This window comes from Pteropus vampyrus, unplaced genomic scaffold, assembly GCF_000151845.1.
Source record: "Pteropus vampyrus isolate Shadow unplaced genomic scaffold, Pvam_2.0 Scaffold171, whole genome shotgun sequence".
Classification (NCBI taxonomy): domain Eukaryota; kingdom Metazoa; phylum Chordata; class Mammalia; order Chiroptera; family Pteropodidae; genus Pteropus; species Pteropus vampyrus.
Genome location: NW_011888952.1, coordinates 117,971 through 137,694, shown reverse-complemented (window position 1 = coordinate 137,694; position 19,724 = coordinate 117,971). Strand labels below are relative to the sequence as shown.

Genomic DNA, 19,724 nt, shown 5'->3' with positions numbered 1-19,724 from the left:
AAAAAAAAAACAGAAAATAACAAATGCTGGTGAAAATGTGGAGAAACTGGAACCCTTGTACACTAATGGTGGGAATGTAAAACAGTATAGCTACTGTGGAAAATAGTATGGCAGCTCCTTAAAACATTAAAATTAGAATTACCATATGATCCAGCAATTCTACTTCTAGGTATACACCCAAAAGAACTGAAAGCAGAGTCTTGAAGAGATATCTGTACACCCGTAGTGTTAACAGCGTTATTCACAATAGCTAAAGCATGGAAGCAACCGAAGTATCCACTGACCAATGAATGGATAAGCAAAATGCAATATATACATACATAATCATGGAATATTATTTGGCCTTAAAAAGGAAGAAAATTCTGACACATACTACAACATAGATGAATCTTGAGGACATCATGCTAAGTGAAATAAGCCAATCACAAACACAAACGCTGTATGATTCCATTTATACAAGGTACTTAAAGTAGTCAAAATCATAAACAGTAAGTAGAATGATTACCAGGGGAAATGGGGAGTGACTATTTAACGGATATAGTGTTTCAGTTTTGCAGATGCAGAGTTCTCAAGATGGATGGTGGTTAACAATTGTCATGATATGAATGTACTTAAAACCACTGAACTGTCCAATTAAAATGATTAACATAGTAAATTTTATGTCTATTTTACCACCATAAAAATCAATTTGTTTTTAAAAAAAAATTGAAAAATCCAAGTCTCCTGTCTCCCACAGTCCAGTGCACTTACCACTATACAACACTCAGCCTGTGAGTCAAAAAAGCAAACATGAACAACAGCTTTAAGAAGCATTGTACTTTCTGCCTCACATTAAAAACACGCAATAAATTTGAGACCAGGTCTACGGCCATGCTACCCTGAACAAGCCCAATGCCATCTGAACTCAGAAGCTATGCAGGCTGGGGCCTAGTTAGTACTTGGATGGGAGACCACCTAGGAAGACCAGGTGCTGTAGGCGTAAAAATAAATAAATAAATAAATAAATAAATAAGGGATTGTAAGCTGACATGGTCCTTGCAATCTGTGAGGTCAACCATGGGTTGTCTCACCTAAAAAATAATGAATGAATGAATGAATGAATTCATTCATTCGAGACCAGGCAGACGCATTTACAAATATAAATGCCCTGAAATAGGAAGATAGCTTATGTTTTCAAGGAACAACAAAAATACCAGGATAGTCTTTGATAATGTAGAGTATATAAGCAAAAGAAAAGAATAAAAGAGTTCAAGAAAACATTCAGTCTAAAATTCAGTATGTACACTTAGGTATTTTCAAATACACTATGTCAAATTATATACTTATGGCACTGGATACAAAGCTCACACTACCACATAGTGTGCAGTTAACAGTAACAGAGATTTACTCAAGTTAGGAACAGGTTCTTTCAAAAAGCCTAATATCTGAAAGCAGAAATAGACAGTCTTCCAAGACAAAGATAAAATGCATATTTGAAAAAAAGTTCTCACTAGACAGGCTGATTCTACAAACACACCCAAAGTGGGAATAACCAGAAAAAAGAATGAGGGAGAGCCTGGCTGTACCAGATATTGAAAGCTATTATAAAGTTTCAATAATTAAAATAATGTGGTACTAGTACATAACTAGAAAGAAAATAAAACAAAATTTTAAATTCAGAAATATACTCAATACATTGGGAATTTAATATATGATAAATGTGGCATCTCATAACACTGGGGAAAATAATTACTCAGTACAGTTGGGGACACCAAGAAACTATCTAGAAAAATAAAGGTGAATCCATAGCTTATACCACACATAAGGATAAATTATAAATAGATCAAATATTTAAATGTGATGTGAAAATATCCTAAAAGTATTATAAGAAATAGATTTTGTCATCACAAAGTGGGGAAAGACTTTTAAACTGTGATGTATATATTTAAATTATATATAAATATGTGCATATGTATTTAAGTTTATATATATATACACACACATATATGGTGTGTGTATTCATATATCACGGCAAACAAAACCACCATAAGCAAAGTCAAAAGACAAACTCGGAAGAAATATCATTTTACAAAGAACTAATTTCCTTAATGGAGAAAAAAAGCACAAGAAAGTCATACTACCCAACAGAAATATACAAAGAAAATACAGTTTTATCAAAAATAAAACATAGCTCTTAGTACATAAAAAGATGCTTAATTTCACTCATAAGAAAAATACTACTTAAAACTTCATTGAAATACCATTTTTCACCCAAATTGGAGGGGAAAAAAGTTTGGTAACACTGTTTTGGTGAGGATATGGGAAATAGCACTCTCATACACTACTGATAGGGGTATATAAGATAGTACACTCTATATATGGTAATCTGGCAGTACCTATTAAGATCAAAATATCTTACTTTTTTTCCCAGAACAAGTCCAAGATTATTCATGGCAGCTATATTTGTTTAAAAAATGGAAACTATAAATGTCTAACAATGGGGATATGGTTGATATGTTTAAATAATATAGTCATTATAAGAACAAGTGATCTATTTAAAGACATATAGAATGATTTCCAAGATATAACACCAAGAGGCAAAATGTAGAATATTTTCTATAGTAGATAAAACATAGCTATTATGTACTAATAGCTATGTTTTCTGTGTAAAAGGTAAAACTGAGGTTGTATATGCATTAAGTATCTTTGAAAGGGTTTATAAAAACCTGGTAACGTTGGTTACTAGGATGGAAAACTAGGATGAGAGGGAGGTATTTTACCACACAATCTTTAGCACTTTTAAAATATAATCTTTCATAATACGAAAACTTTTTCTTTTTTTTTTTTTTTGCCTTTTTCACTTTCACCTTATAAGGGTAACATAACATGATGTTGTCATTGCTCTTGGGGCTAATGAGATATAAGAATCTACTTGTTTTCTATAAAGAGATTAAAAAGATTGGCAAAAATGTAAAATACTCCCACTCTTCTTGTTAAATATTATTTTAGAAAATGTAGTCTTTATATTAACATGTATTGGCTTTATTATTTTTAAAAGAGGTTTTTAAAAAATCTGTTTTAATTGCTAATACAGTGAATATCAATAGATATAAACCAAATAAAAGCTTTGGGGTCCTCAATAATCTGAGTACAAAGGAAGCCTAACACTAGTTTAAGAACCACTGGCAGAAAGACTGAGGAACTGTCCCTGATTAAAGGAGACTTTAAGGAGACATGACGATTAAGTGCATGTGTGACTCTGCACTGAATCTTAGACTAGGGAAAAAAGTGAGATAATTATCAATATCTGAACAGGATCTACAGATTAGGTAACAGTATTGTACTGATGTTCATTTCGTGATTTTGAAAATTGTAATTAAATGTGAACTTTTGAAACTCTGGGTGAAGAATATGGGAAATTCTTTGTACTAGGTTTGCAACTTTTTTGTAAATCTGAAATTCTTTCAAAATAAAAGTTAAAATTCTTTCAATTAAAAAAATTAATTGATTTAAAAGACTGCTCAAACTAAGTAATGGAGAGGATGTGATGCAACTGGAGCTCCCAGACACTGCTAGTAAGACTGCAAAATGGTACAACCACTTTGGAAAAAGGTATGGCAGTGTAGGAGGCAAAATTATGCTCCCTTCCATGAATATGTTACCTTATATGACAAAAGGGACTTTGCAGATGTGATAGTCAATGATTTTGAGACTGGGAGATTATCCTGCATCGGGTAGGTCCAATGTAATCACAAGGGTCCTTATAAATGAAAGAAGGAGGCAAGAGAGTCAGAGGAAATGAGACAATAGAAGCAGAAGTTGATGTGATGTGATCAGGGCTTTGAAGATGGAAAAGGATCAGGAACCAATATGGGCAGACTCTAGAAGCTGGAACAGGAAAGGAAATGAGATTCTCCCCTAGAGTCTCCAAAAGAACAGACTTGCCAACATCTTGATTTTAGCTTAGTGAGACCCATTTAGATTCTGACCTGCAGAAATATAAGATAATAAATATGTCTTGTTTAAAACTACCAAGTTTGTAGTCATTTGTTACAGCAACAGAAACCTAATATAGCAGTTTCTTTAAAGTTTTAACAAAGACCTATCACATGTCCTATCTACTCTATTCCGAGGTTTTCACCCAAAAGAAATGAAAACATACACCCGAAGACTTGTACACCCATGTTTATGGCAGCTTTATTTGTAATAGCCCCCAAACTAGAAATACTGAAAACATCCATTAACAGGTAAATGAATAAATAAACCCATACAACAGAATACTGCTCAACAATTAAAAAAAAAAAAAATACATGCAATAACATGGATGAACTTCAAAAGCATTATTCTGAGTGAAAGAGCCAAGCAAAAAGGGTACAGTCTTTATGATTCCATTTATTATATAAAATTATTAATATAGATATATATGTATATATGCATATAAAACTAACCTGTCAAATGTTTGCCTGTGGATGAAACTAGAGGGAAGACTGGATTACAAGAGTTACAAGGGACAGGGCAAAATTTTCCAGGGTGATAATTTCAAAAGTGTACCTACCTGGCCCTCCATACCCACGGGTTGTACATCCTTGAATTCAAACACCAGATCAAAAAGATTGAGGCTGGAAAAATGTTACATTGTTGCTGATGTGTATGTAAAATGTAGTTAGGCCTACTATAGTTGCCTCTGTACTGAACATGTAGACTTTTTTTCTTATTCTTCCCTAAACAATACAGTATAACTACTTAAACAGTATTTACATTATGTTAGGTATTATAAGTAATCTAGAAATGATTTAAAGTATATGGAAGGATGTGTTTATGTTATATGCAAATATTACACCTTTTATATAACCAACTTGAACATCCTTAGATTTGGGGGATGAGGTGACCTGAAACCAATCTCCCCTGGATACCAAGAAATGACTATATTTATGTCAAAAGTCATTAAATTAAGCACTTCAAATATGTGTAATTTATTACATGTTAATTATGCTTCACTAAAATTGTTTTAAAATTTTTTAATAAAGTGATAAAGAAATAAACATTAGTTTTAAACACCTACATACTCAACACTGAGCCAGGATCTGTGAGACAAACAGGAAAAAAGTGCAAGCAGTACAGAATTATAAGAATCAAACAGTCCTGAATTTGAATATCGGTTTCAAAAATTATTAGCAAAGGCAGTCTTGTCTCTGTAACCTTGTCTCATTTTCTATAACAATGGGATAACAATACCTATCTCATATGGTTATTGTAAGGATTAAAATAAATAATATATAACTATTACATCTGCCATTTAGGAAGTACGCAGTTAACGGTAATTATAATACCTTTCTTTTTCTAAATCTGGTGGACTGTATGCTTCTTTATAGGTGAGGCCTATTTAACTATTGATTTACATATATTTCTGACAAGTTTATTTAAATAAAGGGAGGACTATAAGAAGCAGTATACACAAATAAAAGAACTTAGAGCAAAGAAGAAGGAAAAGGTATTATGCCACAGTAAATTGACTGTCCTATTAATTCCCTGCATTATCAAGAACAAATTTTATTATACATAGAATACTATCTTTAAGAGAGTGAAAATTTGTTTCCTACAAGGGTGAAGATGAACAAACATTTCAGAAAAATTACTATTCTAAAATAGTTACTTTCTTTGAAAGTTATTTCCTCAAGTGATAAACTTTACTAATCTGGAAACATCTGTAACTTTAAGCCCCTTCAATAATGAACAAATGAAATATTACTATATAAGACGAAATCGATTTTCTGTAACTCTAAATAATTTACTGTTTGATTCTCAATAATTCTAAAGATATAAATTCCTTCTAAGCTGAAACAAAATGGTGTACTGAAATAGTACCTTCTGCTATTATGGCTCACTTGCCTACTAATTGTGGGTCTCTGAGCAAATTATAGTAGGTCCTCGACATTTTATCCAACACTATTTCATTATACCACTGATGAGAAAAAAAAATCAATCAATTCCCAGCCAGGACCATTGCGTGTGGAATTTGCACGTTCGCCCCATGTATTCCAGTTTCTTCCCACATCTCAAAGATGTGCATGTGAGGTTCATCAGAGTATCTAAATTGTTCCAGTCTGAGTGTGGGTGGGTGTGTGAGTGTGTCCTGCAGTAGAAGGGAATCCTGTCCAGCGTGGGTTCCAGCCTTGCGCCCAGAGCTGACAGGATAGGGTAATCAAGACTCTGAACTATAATGAATGAGTTGGAAAGTAATCACCTTACTTGTTTTTATTTATCTTTCTTAAATGTATGTATAGCTCACATTTATTTCAATGTTTAATATTAGTAGTATTTGAGGTCTTTATTTAGAAGTTTGGTGATGTTTTTGTGACCAGAAATATGCCATAAGAACTTAACTCTTGTTTATATCAAATTAGCTTATGATAAAACTGGCTTCATTATCCATCACTTCACTTAAAGTCAAAGTCACAGTTTCCAAGAACCTACCCACGACATTAAGTGAGGACTTACTGTGCTTATCTTGATCTCTGAAGTGTGGATAAAAAATATTTCCCATCCCATAGGGTTATCGTAAAGAATGAGACAATATGCATAAAAAGCAGTTTATACAGTGCCTGGCACAAAGGAAACAGTGTTAGTTGTTATTTTTTTACTATTCTTAAATATTCACCACAAATAGATCATAAAGTAAATTCAATAGAGTAAGATTTAGGAAGGATTATATTTAATACATATACACACACATATATACACACCCACATACAGGTATGTGTCCACATTAGAAAGGATTATATTTAATGCAAAAGTGTAGATACTATTCTAATTAACACTTAGATATTATTTGAAAACTGTTAGTACTTTACTGAAATGTCAGCACATCTTTCCTAAAGACAGATGCAAAATCAGTAAGAAGTCTAAATCTTATAGAAAAAAATATGGAAGGATACCACCACTACCACCACCACCACCGCCACCACCACCACCACCACCACAACCTCAACTCATGTTCCTCTACTTACACTGTTCAAATACAGACTGTCCTATTCCTCTGTCTATCCTTTCACACAATTCAACTAAACAAATGTTTGGGTGCCTTAGAAATATAAGACATTGTAATATCCCAGGGGATCAACAGAAATTAGAAAAGAATCCTACTCCCCCAACCCCATGCTTTCCTAAAACCAGGAGAGCTTATTTTATACCTAACACAGATGTTAACAATATCTACTTAGAAAAATCAAAACAGTATCTACTTAGGCCAGAGTTAAGATATAAATATTTAATTTCATATTCTGTCTTATCATGCCAAATACCTTTAGTGAAAATAATTTGCATCCAAAATACTGGCATTTGTTGCTGAGATGAAGCAAAGGTTTAATCACTAGACAGCATTCACAAAAAATTAAACTAGTAAACCTAAGACCTGTTCAACAGTGGGGTTTCTTGGCATGTATTTTTTTCCTCCCCAGGCAATCTATATAATAATTTTCCAAACTATATACATAACACATTCATTCCCAGGATCACTACTCAGAAGCACATAAATAAACTATTGCACAACCAGAGTTGACCAAACATGTTTTGACAGATCCAGGCCAACCAATTGCAAAGCTTCTGAATGTGCACCCCACAGGCCTATACAGCACCAGCCTTTGGCTCTAGCATATGTTCCTTTCCTTCCTGCAGACCTAGTTCTGGCTTTTGAGGAAAGAAAAATAAAGCTGTCGGTTGGATGGATCAAACTTCCAGCAGGATAAATTTCAAAAGGTTGTCACATAAATCAAACAAACATCTGCTCTATAGAAGTGAAGGAAACTTAGTTATAAAAGACAATACAACAAAAATGCAATATATTTTAATATATTTAAAGATCAAAAGAATAAGAAAATATTTAGATATACTACTTTCATCAAATTATAAATCAGCTAGCATAAACAGAGAACAATACAGCTCAAAGCCAAACAATACCATGCAGAAGGATATTTTTAATTTTCTGTCTATGCTGATTCTATTAGATAACATGCTTCTGAGCAATGAAGTCATTTTCGTGTTAACATTGTATAAAATTCTAGAATAAGATTAGAAAGTTTATGGAACAGAAAGAGATTATTAGGTAGGGGAGTAAACTATTAACTGCAAATATTAATAACGCAGCCTTAATTATCTGCCAACACATAGGAGAACAGCACTTCTGGAAAGCATTAAAATTATTGATACAATCAATCATTCATTCAGCAAGTATTACCCAATAACTATACTTCAGTTAAAACTGCAGTATTATACCAACACATATAAACGTTAAAGACAGGAAAAGTACCTATAAGCACACCACTACGGAAAAGCAATCCCCACATGTACATTTACTTATATCTTAAGTACAAAATAATATTAAACTAAACACAATTAGAGGATGTACCTAAATCTAAGCAATAAATTCTCTCCTTTAGTGACATCTCCTTTTGGCTACCACCAGAAGATACTTCAAGTTCTATATATCTAACACCTAATTCATGATCTTCCCCTGCAAAAAAAAAAAAAACAAAAAACAACCTTGTCTTCTTTCTGTATTCCTTTTCTCAGTGAGGGGCACTAAGTTGCTTAAGCCAGAAACTCTCCCCCACTACATATTCTACCCTTCACCAAATTCTGCTGACTATACCTCCTAAATATTCTTGAATTTACTCCTTTCTATCCTTTCCACCAACGCCACTCTAAGTAAGCCATCAGCATCTGTCACCTGAACTAGACTAGCTTCCTAACCAGTACCCCTGCATTCACTCTGGTACCCTTTCAATCCATTCTCTATCTTACAGTAAGAAGTGTTTTCCTCAAAAAGCAAATATGACCCTCTCCTTTCTTACTTAAAATCCTTTGATGGTTCCTCATTCCTTTCAGAATAAAGGCAAAAACTTCTTAATATGACCTACAAAAACCTGCAAGGGCACCTCCCTCTCAGCCTCAAACCATGTTCCTTCTCTCTCTAGATCTCACTTCCCAGGCCATATTAGCCTTAATTAGGGCTCTCATTTCACCATTTCCCTTCTACCACAGGGCCTCTGCACCTGCTGTTCTTGCTGCCTGGACAACCATCCCTATTCTCTTTGCCAAGTTAACACCTACTCTTCCTTCAAATCATAAATATCATTTCTTTAGAGTGCATTTTCTAACCTGCTCAAATTTCACTAATTTTAGCATCTACCACCACTTATATCATTATACCACCACTGCAGTTGTAATTTAACTTTTAATTTAATATTAATATCTATCTCCTCCACCAGACCACAGGTTCCATGGGGAATGGTATCACATCAGGTTTTGCTCCACATTACATCTCCAAGTTTGATAAAAACTTGCTGCATGAACAAATACAAAAACAACACTCAAGAAGCATGGAACATGGTCCAGACTGCCTAAAAGTCCATATACCGGCAATCACAAAATGTTAAATACTGAGTCAAGTTCCCATCATTGTGATCTTCACTATATTTAATTTCCTTTAACAAGATCACTTTAACAGGGATAATAAAGTTTATTCATCATAGGCCTTCTGATGGCTTCCTATTTACATAAGGAAGCCATCAAAAAGTCAAATTCCAATGAATAATAAAAAATAAAGCAATCTAAATCTGTTTCATTATAGTTTTCATAACAAAATTACTAATTTGTTTTTTACATCTCATTGTAAAGTCCCAAAGTTAAGACAAAGGCAAATCCATGGTTGAAATCTGAATCTCTTACTCAACTTATCTCTAGATGAATTACTGAAAAAAGTCTACCAAAAAATAACATTGAAAGAAGTTAAAATCTCTAGACATTTAAAAAAAAAAAAAAAAAAAGCTCAGTGGGAAAATAAGAAATCAGGGCAATGTTTGGATGAAAAACCTTCTTCTACCATACAAAACAAGAAGAAAGACATCTTCCCCATGAATTCTGGCAAGGACAATTCTCAACCTTATTCACAAAATTCTTGGATAGCTTCCTTGGCCTTAAAAAAACCCACACTATTTCACAGTGACTGAGTAAAGCCTGGGTATGGATATGGTTGCTTAAGGGAATTGCCTATTTTGATGGTAAGCAAACAGCTCTCATTGGTGTTTCAACAATTCTAAGTCATAAAAAAGTGAGTATTTTAATTCATGACAAAATAAAAAGGCAAATGACTGAAAAAATGTAAGACATCAAGTTATAAACAAACAGAGGTTGTACTGTCAGAAATTATTAACAATTTAGGAAAAATAAACATTCCTAGAAAAATTATAAGAATTAAAGAGTAAGAAACATTGTTTCTTCAGATTCCAAAATGGCCAAATGACTTAGTATGAAAATTCAGTAACAAATCTACCTCATTCTTCATTATTAATCTCTTCAAAGTCAACAAGAGCCTGCCAAAGCAAACGATCTATAACAATTATAATTTTATTCTCCTGAAATTGTATTCTCTGCTAAAACAACTGCATCAATACACAGACCTCTCATTTTACAGTTTTTCTCACCTGTATTTTTAAAATTTTGGCATCTACCACCACTTATATGACAGAAAATGAATGAACGAGCAATAAAAAAGTATTAGTGGTCTCATTACATTGCTGGTAGGAATGTAAAATGGTACAGCCATTATGGAAAAGTTTGGCAGTTTCTTACAAAATAAAACATACAGTTATTATACATCTCAGCAATCATACTCCTTGGCATTCATCCCAGAGAAATGAAAACATATGTTCACATAAAAACTTGTACATGGATGTCCACAGTAACATTACTGATAATACCCCAAACTGAAACATATACGTCCCCCAACAGGTGAATGTTTAAACAAACTCATACATCCATAGCACGGAATACTACTCAGCCATAAAATGGAAGGAACTATTGATATATTAACAAAATGGATAGATCTCAAAGGCATTATGCTTAGTGAATGAAAAAAAAAAAGCAATCTCAAAAAGTTATATATGATTCTATTTATATAGCATCCTCAAAAATAACAAAACTATAGGGGGAGAACTGATTATTGGTTGCCAGGGGACAGGGACAAGGGAAGGTAGAGATGGGTTCCCCAAGTAAAATAATGTTTTTAATTTGAGTTTTAATTCTGGCTCTGTCTCCAGTGAAATTATCTAATTTTCCCCGTCAACTAGCTGATTTTGCTAAATTAGTAGCAGCTAGTAAGGTAAAACATGTAGATCAGATACTTCCATCTGAGTCATCAAGATAGTCATACAGAAACTCTAAAAAGAGGAGTAAGCGTACAAAGTCTCAGAACTCATAGCAACTCCAATCTTAGCTGACTAAAAGAAAATCTAGCTATCAGTACTAAACATGCGGACTATAGGGGCCAAGAATGGCACACTCATAGTGGGTGTTAGCTAAAAAATAAAATGGACTAAACATTACTGTATTTTCTTGATTCTAGAGCTATCCATGGATTAAAAGACACACTTTTACTTGCATAATAGCTTTTGGAGGGGGAAATACTACCATATTAAATGAACATAATTGCAAAACATTAAAATGCAAATAACATTCCTCTTAGAATTGACAAAACTGGGGATTTATGAAATACCACCAATGTGCCTAACCGACACCTATCATTTGTTCCAGATTTTTCTAACTCAGAATTGGACCAAAACACTACTCCTGGACCTCTACTTATCCCAAAATCTATTGTGCCTTCTAGAGGTAATCAAAGATAAAATTTACAATAACCTATTCTGAAAGTTAACAGAAATAATCTTTTGCAAAAGTGTGGTTAGAAAGGAAGTATGTGAAGTGCAACCATAATAACCCTGAGCTCTACCCAAAAGGCTTCAAAGTATTGCTGTACCAACCACCATAGAATCTGCTAACCTTCAATTTCCTTGTAAGTTACAACAGTACATACACTTATAGTCATTGTGAAGATTAAATATAAAATATTTATAACCTAGTATGCAATAAGTACAACATAAGTATTAGCTTTAAAAAGAAAAACGCTTTTGGGAACTGACAAACACCTATATAGGCAGTGGAGGCAGCATATTCGTTCCCACATACAGCAGGTGTTTCTCATTACCCTGGTACAAAAACCTTAACTTGTATGTGGGAGGTTCTTGCTACTCAGTTTTTTGCTCAATCTGGTAAGAAAAGGAATTACCAATTGAGCCTAACTATAAACAAATTTATAAGAAGCAGGAAGAGTCAGTAAATTCAAGACAAAAGCTAATGCTAATATGTTCTTTATAGATTTGGAGACCTCTTAAAGCACCACCTCACATTTATAGAGCATTTTGTAGTTTCAACGTACTTCTTAATACATCTCATTTGATCCTCATAACAATCTTGAGTTCCTTGTTTTTATTTCACATTTTATAGATGAGGAAAGTGAGGCTTAATTGACATTCTGAAGGTCACACACCCAGCAAGTGCAAGAGCTGGAACTTATATCTCCCTACCACTCCACCACAGCTGCCTCTCTAAATGGGGACAAGTTTTACAATACTAATACTACAATTTATTGAACACCATACTCCATGATATCTCAGCAAACTATTAACCGCTTCAAGACACATTGAAAAATTAGAATAAATCAAGGAATTACAGGACCTTAAGGATTATCTGTAGTTATTATCTCTCATTTTACATACGCTCTTATAAAAGAAAACATTTTCAGCCCTCAGGATATGTCTGGTAGTATTTGTAATAGGAAAGGGAGTAAAGGCAAAGTGATGTCTAAGAAAGTTCTGGCTATTTTTTTTTTTAAATCTAGAGAAATGATATCAAATTTTTATCAGTGGTATCTCTAGTGGATGAGAATATAGGGAGTCTCCCACTTACAGTGTTATCCATTTCAATAATCTTTACATTTTAAAAAATATGTATAATTACAACCAGGAAATATAAGAAAGGCTATCACAATAACTCAAAGTGGATGCAGAGGAAATGAAAGCTTGGGTTATGAACTCTATAAGGACAGGAAACTGATCTGCCTTATTTACTACTATATCCCTAGTACCTTCTACAGTGCCTCACACATATTAAGTGCTCAATAAATGTGTCAGAATAAATGAGTGAACGAATGAACATCCTGAAGGTTCAATGAACAAGAAACATTCCAAAAGTAAAATACACTTGTTGATCAACGTAAAGGCCCAGAACATGAAGAAATCAAAGATAACTCCAAGTTTCATGCACTAGTTGGCTAAGTGAATGATAAGCCATTAATCAAGGTAAGTAAAACTAGAGAAAGTATAGGTATATGGGAATGCAGAGAGATCATGGCGAAATGCAATGAATTTGGTGGAAGACATTTAGTTTCAGTTACCAGTAGGGAGCCTAGGCTGAAGATACAGATTTGGGAGTCACCCACCCATATGAAGCTTCTACCAGAGATCAGAGCTACCGGACACCAGTTTTTGAACTCTCATGCTCTTTATCAATAGAATAGGATATGCAGATTGAAAGAGAATATATCCAGGAGAGGGGCGGGGGAAATGGCATAGATGATGAGGCTCTGTTCATCCCTCTGAGGACTAAATCAAAGTTGTGACAGTAACAAAAAGTAAACAGCAAGGAAAAATCACCTGAGATCTAGATGAACAAGCCATACAACTAGGGAGAAATCTAAGAAATTACCCTGCAATGGGAGAAGGTAGGACGGGGCGAGGACATCAGATTGCCCAGTCTCGAGCAGCTGAGTAGTGCAGAGGCTGCTGCAGCGGCAGCCGGCAGCTGCAGATGCCTCTTAAAGGGCCCGGGTCCACCGAGCGTACTTTTGGGTGACGGCCCTGCTCACTCTGAGCACCAGTGCCTGTTCGACTGCACAGGGGGCACCAAGGACTTACAGGGGGACAGTGAGTTGTCGCAGTAAAGGTGGAGGTGAGACCTGCTCTTTACAGAAGTGCAAGCGGTATCTACTGTTCCTCTGTTGAACCCTCCCCACTCCCAGTGCATGGACTCAGCGCAATCACTTGCAGAGACGCCATCAAACTGGATAACAGAGATCGCTTGCCCAGAGGATTTCCTGAAACTTCGCCTCTCCCAACTCGCGGCCCCACCCAAGCCACATCTAGGTGAATTCTCAGCGAGTCCGGTGCTCCTTGCTGAGCAGCGCCTAGACTCACACTGGTGGCAGCTGGCCTCGGTTTCTGGTGTGGCCTTTTGAGGCAACTAATAGCACAGCATCTGTGGATTGCTTGCTGAATCTTAACAGGTGGCTCTGGAGGTGCAGAGGCTTGGGCTAAATTTGGCCTGTAGCTGAATCCCTCTCAGGACTGTGCCTCTGGATACCTACTACACAAATCCACACTAATACCCCAGAGACTTAAGAGCTTTGCTTAGTACATAGAAACAGACACAGAAAAGAAGCCAAAATGGGAAGACAAAGAAGCAGAAACTGTATGAGAACAGAATGGAGATGCAGAAATAATGGAATCAAGCAATCTAACAGATGGAGAGTTCAAAACACTGGTTATAAAGATGCTCAGTGAACTTATAGGAAGTGTAGATGAATTCAATGAGAACTTCAACGAGGAGATAAAAAACATAAAAATGGAAATGGAAATGGCAATTACAAAAGGGAATCAGTCAGAAATGAATAACACACTATCTGAGATGAGAAGTATATTAAATGGAATAAACAAAGTGAATAAAGAAGAGGATCAAATGACCTATACAGAGGATAGGAAAGCCAAGAACACTCAATCGGAATAGCAAGAAAAAAGAAGCCAAGACTATAATAATAATTTAAAGGGCCTATAGGACACCATTAAAGGTAAAAATATCCTGTCATGGGGTACCTGAAGGAAAACAAGATGTTGAACAGCTATTTGAAGAAATAATGATGGAAACCTTCCCTAACCTGGTGAAGGAAATAGATACACCACTCCAGGAAGCTCAGAGAATCCCCAAAACCAGGAACCCAAAGAGGCCCACAGCAAAACACATCATAATTAAAATGTCAAAGATTAAACACAAAGAGAGAATCTTAAAAGCAGCAAGAGAAAAAGCAGTTAGTTACCTACAAAGGAGCACCCATAAGACTGGCAGATGATTTCTTAAAAAAAACTGTGCAGGACAGAAGGGCTTGGGGCTTGGCACAAAATATTCGACGTGATGAAAACCCAGGATCTACAACCAAGAATACTTTACCCAGAAAAGCTATCATTTAGAGTGAAAGACAGATAAAGAGCTTCCCAGACAAAATTAAGCTAAAAGAATTTATCAATGCCAAGCCAGTATTACAGGAAATATTGGAGGGACTTCTTTTAGAAGAAAAAAAACATGTATCAAAATCATGAAGAATGTTAATAACTACATTCCTATCAACAAGTACCTTACATGGAAAAGAATTAAATGCTCCAACCAAAAGAGAGAGTGACTGAATGAATAAGAAAACAAAACCCTTACATATGCTGCCTTCACGAGACTCACTTCAAATTAAAAGATACACACAAAGGAAGGGGATGGAAAAAGGTATTGCCTTGATGGACCTAGAGGGTATTGCACTGAATGAAATGGGTCGGATAAAGACAAATATCACACGATTTCACGTACATGTGGAATCTAAAGAACAAAGTCAACAACAATAACAAAAACGGAAATAAACTATAGATAGAGAATATCTGGAGGAATACTAGATGGGAGGGAGGTTGGAAGAGATTAAGAGGTACAAATGGATAGTTGCAGAATAGACATGGAGATGTAGAATGTAGCTTGGGGAAGATGGTTAATAATGTTATAGTAAATATATAAGGGAGAGGAGGGATACTAGATTTAGTGGGGTGATCGCTTTGCGAGTTATGTGGATCTCTGATCACTATGCTATACGACTGAAACCGGTACATTACTGTATGCCAACTATAATTGGAAAAAAAAAACTCATTGAATTGTATAATGTAAACAAAAACAACTAATTGTCTATTATATTTCAATAAAGACAAAAAAGAAAGAGAATATATCCACCATTCGGGTACCCTGATGCCCTTATCTGACCTTTGCCTCACTGATTTTTAAGCTTAGATTATAAAATAAATACACTTTACGATTTAGAGTCATCTCTATTTGCTTTCTAATAGGATACAAAGCCCCATAGCTACACTTTACATTTTCACAATTTGCTACAGACAGAATTCTGGGCTCACAGATCCAGGGAAGATCAGAAATTCAATACACTTGCAAAGCTCTTCTGCAGAGCATTTGAGATCTTGCTCCCTGGCATATGTCCCCAGTTTGGCTCAAGTAAACTCTTACAAAAATTCAAAGTAAACGTCAATATACTGTCAATTAATTATCGTAAACATACAAAATTTATACAGTTTGCATTTAATACTATTCACTGGCAAACTCATAATGGTTTGTTGCATTCTGACTTTTTAAAGTTTCACTTTGAAACTTGAAATACTTTTGATAAAACAAATGTTTTGAGAGAGCACTCTATCAGTAGACAATGTTTTTACAAATGTTTGTTCTCATAATAGGACAGGGAAAGTTATCTTTGGTTATCTTTTTCTTCTTATTCCAGGATTACAACATGATACTTCCAACTGTCCTCACCTATGCAAATAATTTCCCCCTCTTATTCCTTCTACTTATGAATTGGGGAAGGGAAACACCTCCTCATTTCCTTTGTTTCCACTCTCTCTCATTACCCATCCTTCCTATCTTAAACTGACCTTACTCAAAACTAATCTCAAACTATCAACAAATGGGTTAGGCTAATCTCATAAATGCAGAAACACACAATATAAGACTAATTTGTCTTCATGCTTTCATTCATGTTATTTTTTATACCTATAATGTTATCCCTTTTTTCCAACATTTATCCAAATGAAGGCCACAGATCAAATCCTCCTCTAACCACTTCAACACTTACCTAGTCTCTCCCTGTGAATACCCATAAAACAAATTGAGTGGCTTTCAAAAGTTAACTATGTTTTCCTCTATGTTAGAAAGTAGGCTTCTTGAAGAGAGGTGTCATATCAAATTCAAAGTCCATAACAATGAGCACACAATTGGCATTCAATGAATAACTTACTAATTCAATTGTAGGTCTGAATCTATATCTTAGATTTTTGGCTTCCTAATCTTCCTTTGCCTCCATACTGCCATATACCAGGGGAAAAATACTATTTTGTTTTCAATTTTATTAGCAAATATTTGACCATCCAGAAGAATGCTACTGGGGGCCAGTAAACATTGACATCAATCTTAAACTTATTTTACTTTTTAAATGGCCAAGTCTATCATCTCATTTCAAGACCACGAGAAAAGCCTAATATTAAAAGAAAAAGTTATTTTTGCAAAGTAAAAGAGGAAAACGGCAATGAAAGAGCAATGCAAACTCTCTAGGAACAGAAAGAAACTAAGCAAACTCTAAATTAGATTCGAAATTTGACAATCATATTATTACACTTCTTCAGTATACTCATATTCATTGTTGAATATGAGTATTTAAAACTACTCATGACATATTTAAAACTAAGGAAAAGTATAAAAATTCTGAAAAAGTTCCGTCAACCAACTAAATTTTTCTAAACCTAACTCAAGAAAACAATTTTTAAAAACAGCTTAAATAGTATTTTTCTGAACCTGAACTATACTGCACATGGTACCATTTAGGGATATATGTGACTGGAAAAATGATCAGTCATTCCATGAAGCTCCCATTCCACTCTCTTTGGGTAGGTGCTAAGAAATGTACTTGTTGATAAGTATCTAGTCCCAACCACGTGTGAATAGAAAATCTAAGGTAACTCTACCAAAGGAAAACATATGGCCAAGCAAATAACTGAAGCTACAGAGACTGGGTTATTTCGCAATACCTGCAAATTCAGCCTATCTGGTGACTCTGTGTTTGTTTTCAAGAAGCTGACTTCAAGGCCATGCTGAAACTAAATTTTAAGAAATAAGGCTAAGAATGGACTGAATCACTGAATCGGATGTAGAGGGGTTTTAATTTGGGGGGAGAGGGTGGGGGGTTCTAATGTTTTTAAAGATGAGAAATGAAGATTCTAATTAGGTCACACAGGTAGGCTTCTTGAAGAGAGGTAGCAAAGGCTAGAACTGAGGCTTCCTAATTCCTAGAAGAGCAACAGATATTTACTGAGTGCCTAATATGTACAGAGAACTCTGCTAGGCCAGTTCCCTCTCTTGCATACCAAGAGACTTACCACAGATGTTCAAGAAATTTTTTAATATTAATTTAAAACTTATATTCTCTCTAAAGAAATTTCTGTATTAGGGCAAGACATTATCCACATCTTTAACAAGCATGTTAATTAAAATAAGCAGGCAGAGAAAAAAACTTTAAAGTAAGAAAGAGTGTGAAATTCAAAACAATTTACTATTCCTGTCCTGGCTATGAAAATTCACATGTGCTGCTGTTTACCATTAAAAAGATTAAGACCATCAAAAGACATCTCTACCCAAGTTTCATGACACAATACTTTTAAGAAAAATGAGCTTTATCCTGTGGGGAAAAATGATCTGTTTTTGTCTCATCACAGGAAAGAATTAGCTCTGTCACAGGATTAAAGTACAGCCATCTGAGGACAAAAGTCTAGGCAGAAAAAGAAACAATTCTGAAATTTGATAAAGACCCCTCAGGAATATGGCATTTAGCTGTTTCAATGGCACTTTTCATCTAAGGATCTTAAAATAAATGTTATTTACACTACCAAGTATCAAAACAGTGGCACTATGGCCCAATAAAGAAACATATCAATGAGCTAGAGGGAATTCAATACTGATATTCTGAAACATATCAATGAGCTAGAGGGAATTCAATACTGATATTCTGAATTCAGCCCTGTGCTCTAAAAACAAGATCTAGTTTTACATAATAATAGTGTGGTATGATAAGAAATATATATTTGGTCTTAGTCCCCAGTCCTGGTACAGAGCTCCTAAAACCCTTGGAATTTCTTGAGTGATATGAGTGTCTAACAAATACCTTTCAACCATACCTGAGTTTATGTTAATGAGATGACTCTTGGTGGGCTCCTAGACAGCTTCAGAATAGGAACTGGTTGTTTGAGGAACCAAGCATGTGATTAGAAGGTAGATGGAACTTTTATGCCCTGCCTCCAATCCTGGGAGGGAGAGAGGCTGGAGACTGAGTTGGTCATCAATGCCAATGATTTAATCAATCATTCCTAGGTAACGGAACCTCACAGAAGCCTCTAAATAAAGGGGTTGGAAGAGCTTCTGAATGATGAAAGCATAGAAGTGCTGGTGGTTCCAAAGAGGGCATGGAAACTTCCCATACCTTGCCCTATGCATCTCTTCCATTTGGCTGTTTCTGAGTTTTATCCTTTATAATTAACCTGTAAATGCAGTAAAGTGTTTTTCCCGACTTCTGTGAGTCATCCCAGCAAATTATCCCAGCAAAGTCAAACTCTGTTGTGAAGTATAGGTGGCCCAGGACTTGTAAATGGCATCTACAATGGGGGCAAGTCTTGTGAACTGAGCCTTTTAACTTGTAGGTCTGGATACTAACTACAGGTAGATAGTGTCAGAATTGAATTGAATTGAATTGGGCACTCTGGTGTTACAGAATTGGACAACTGGTTGTGGTGTGGGGGAAAAACCACTTCATTAGTTAATTCCTAGTCTCTATTTGTAAAGCTTAGAGATACAAATGGATTTGTTGATATAATCTCCCATTTTACCTTGTCACACATGTATGAAGATCCAAAAATTTAAGCAATGTTGTCAGAATAGTTACTACTAATAATAATCAGCATTAATTTTATGCCACCTATATGCCATCTTTGTGCCAG

At 35.0% G+C, this 19,724-nt stretch overlaps 1 protein-coding gene and 1 pseudogene across 5 annotated transcripts in view; one reads left to right on the top strand and one right to left on the bottom strand.

Annotated features, from left to right (window-relative positions):
• The window catches only part of TMCC1 (transmembrane and coiled-coil domain family 1), a 185,777-nt gene that overhangs the window by 146,833 nt on the left and 19,220 nt on the right, over positions 1–19,724 (bottom strand). The gene's annotated exons all lie outside the window — the stretch shown is intronic.
• Positions 861–979, top strand: LOC111746009 (annotated as a pseudogene).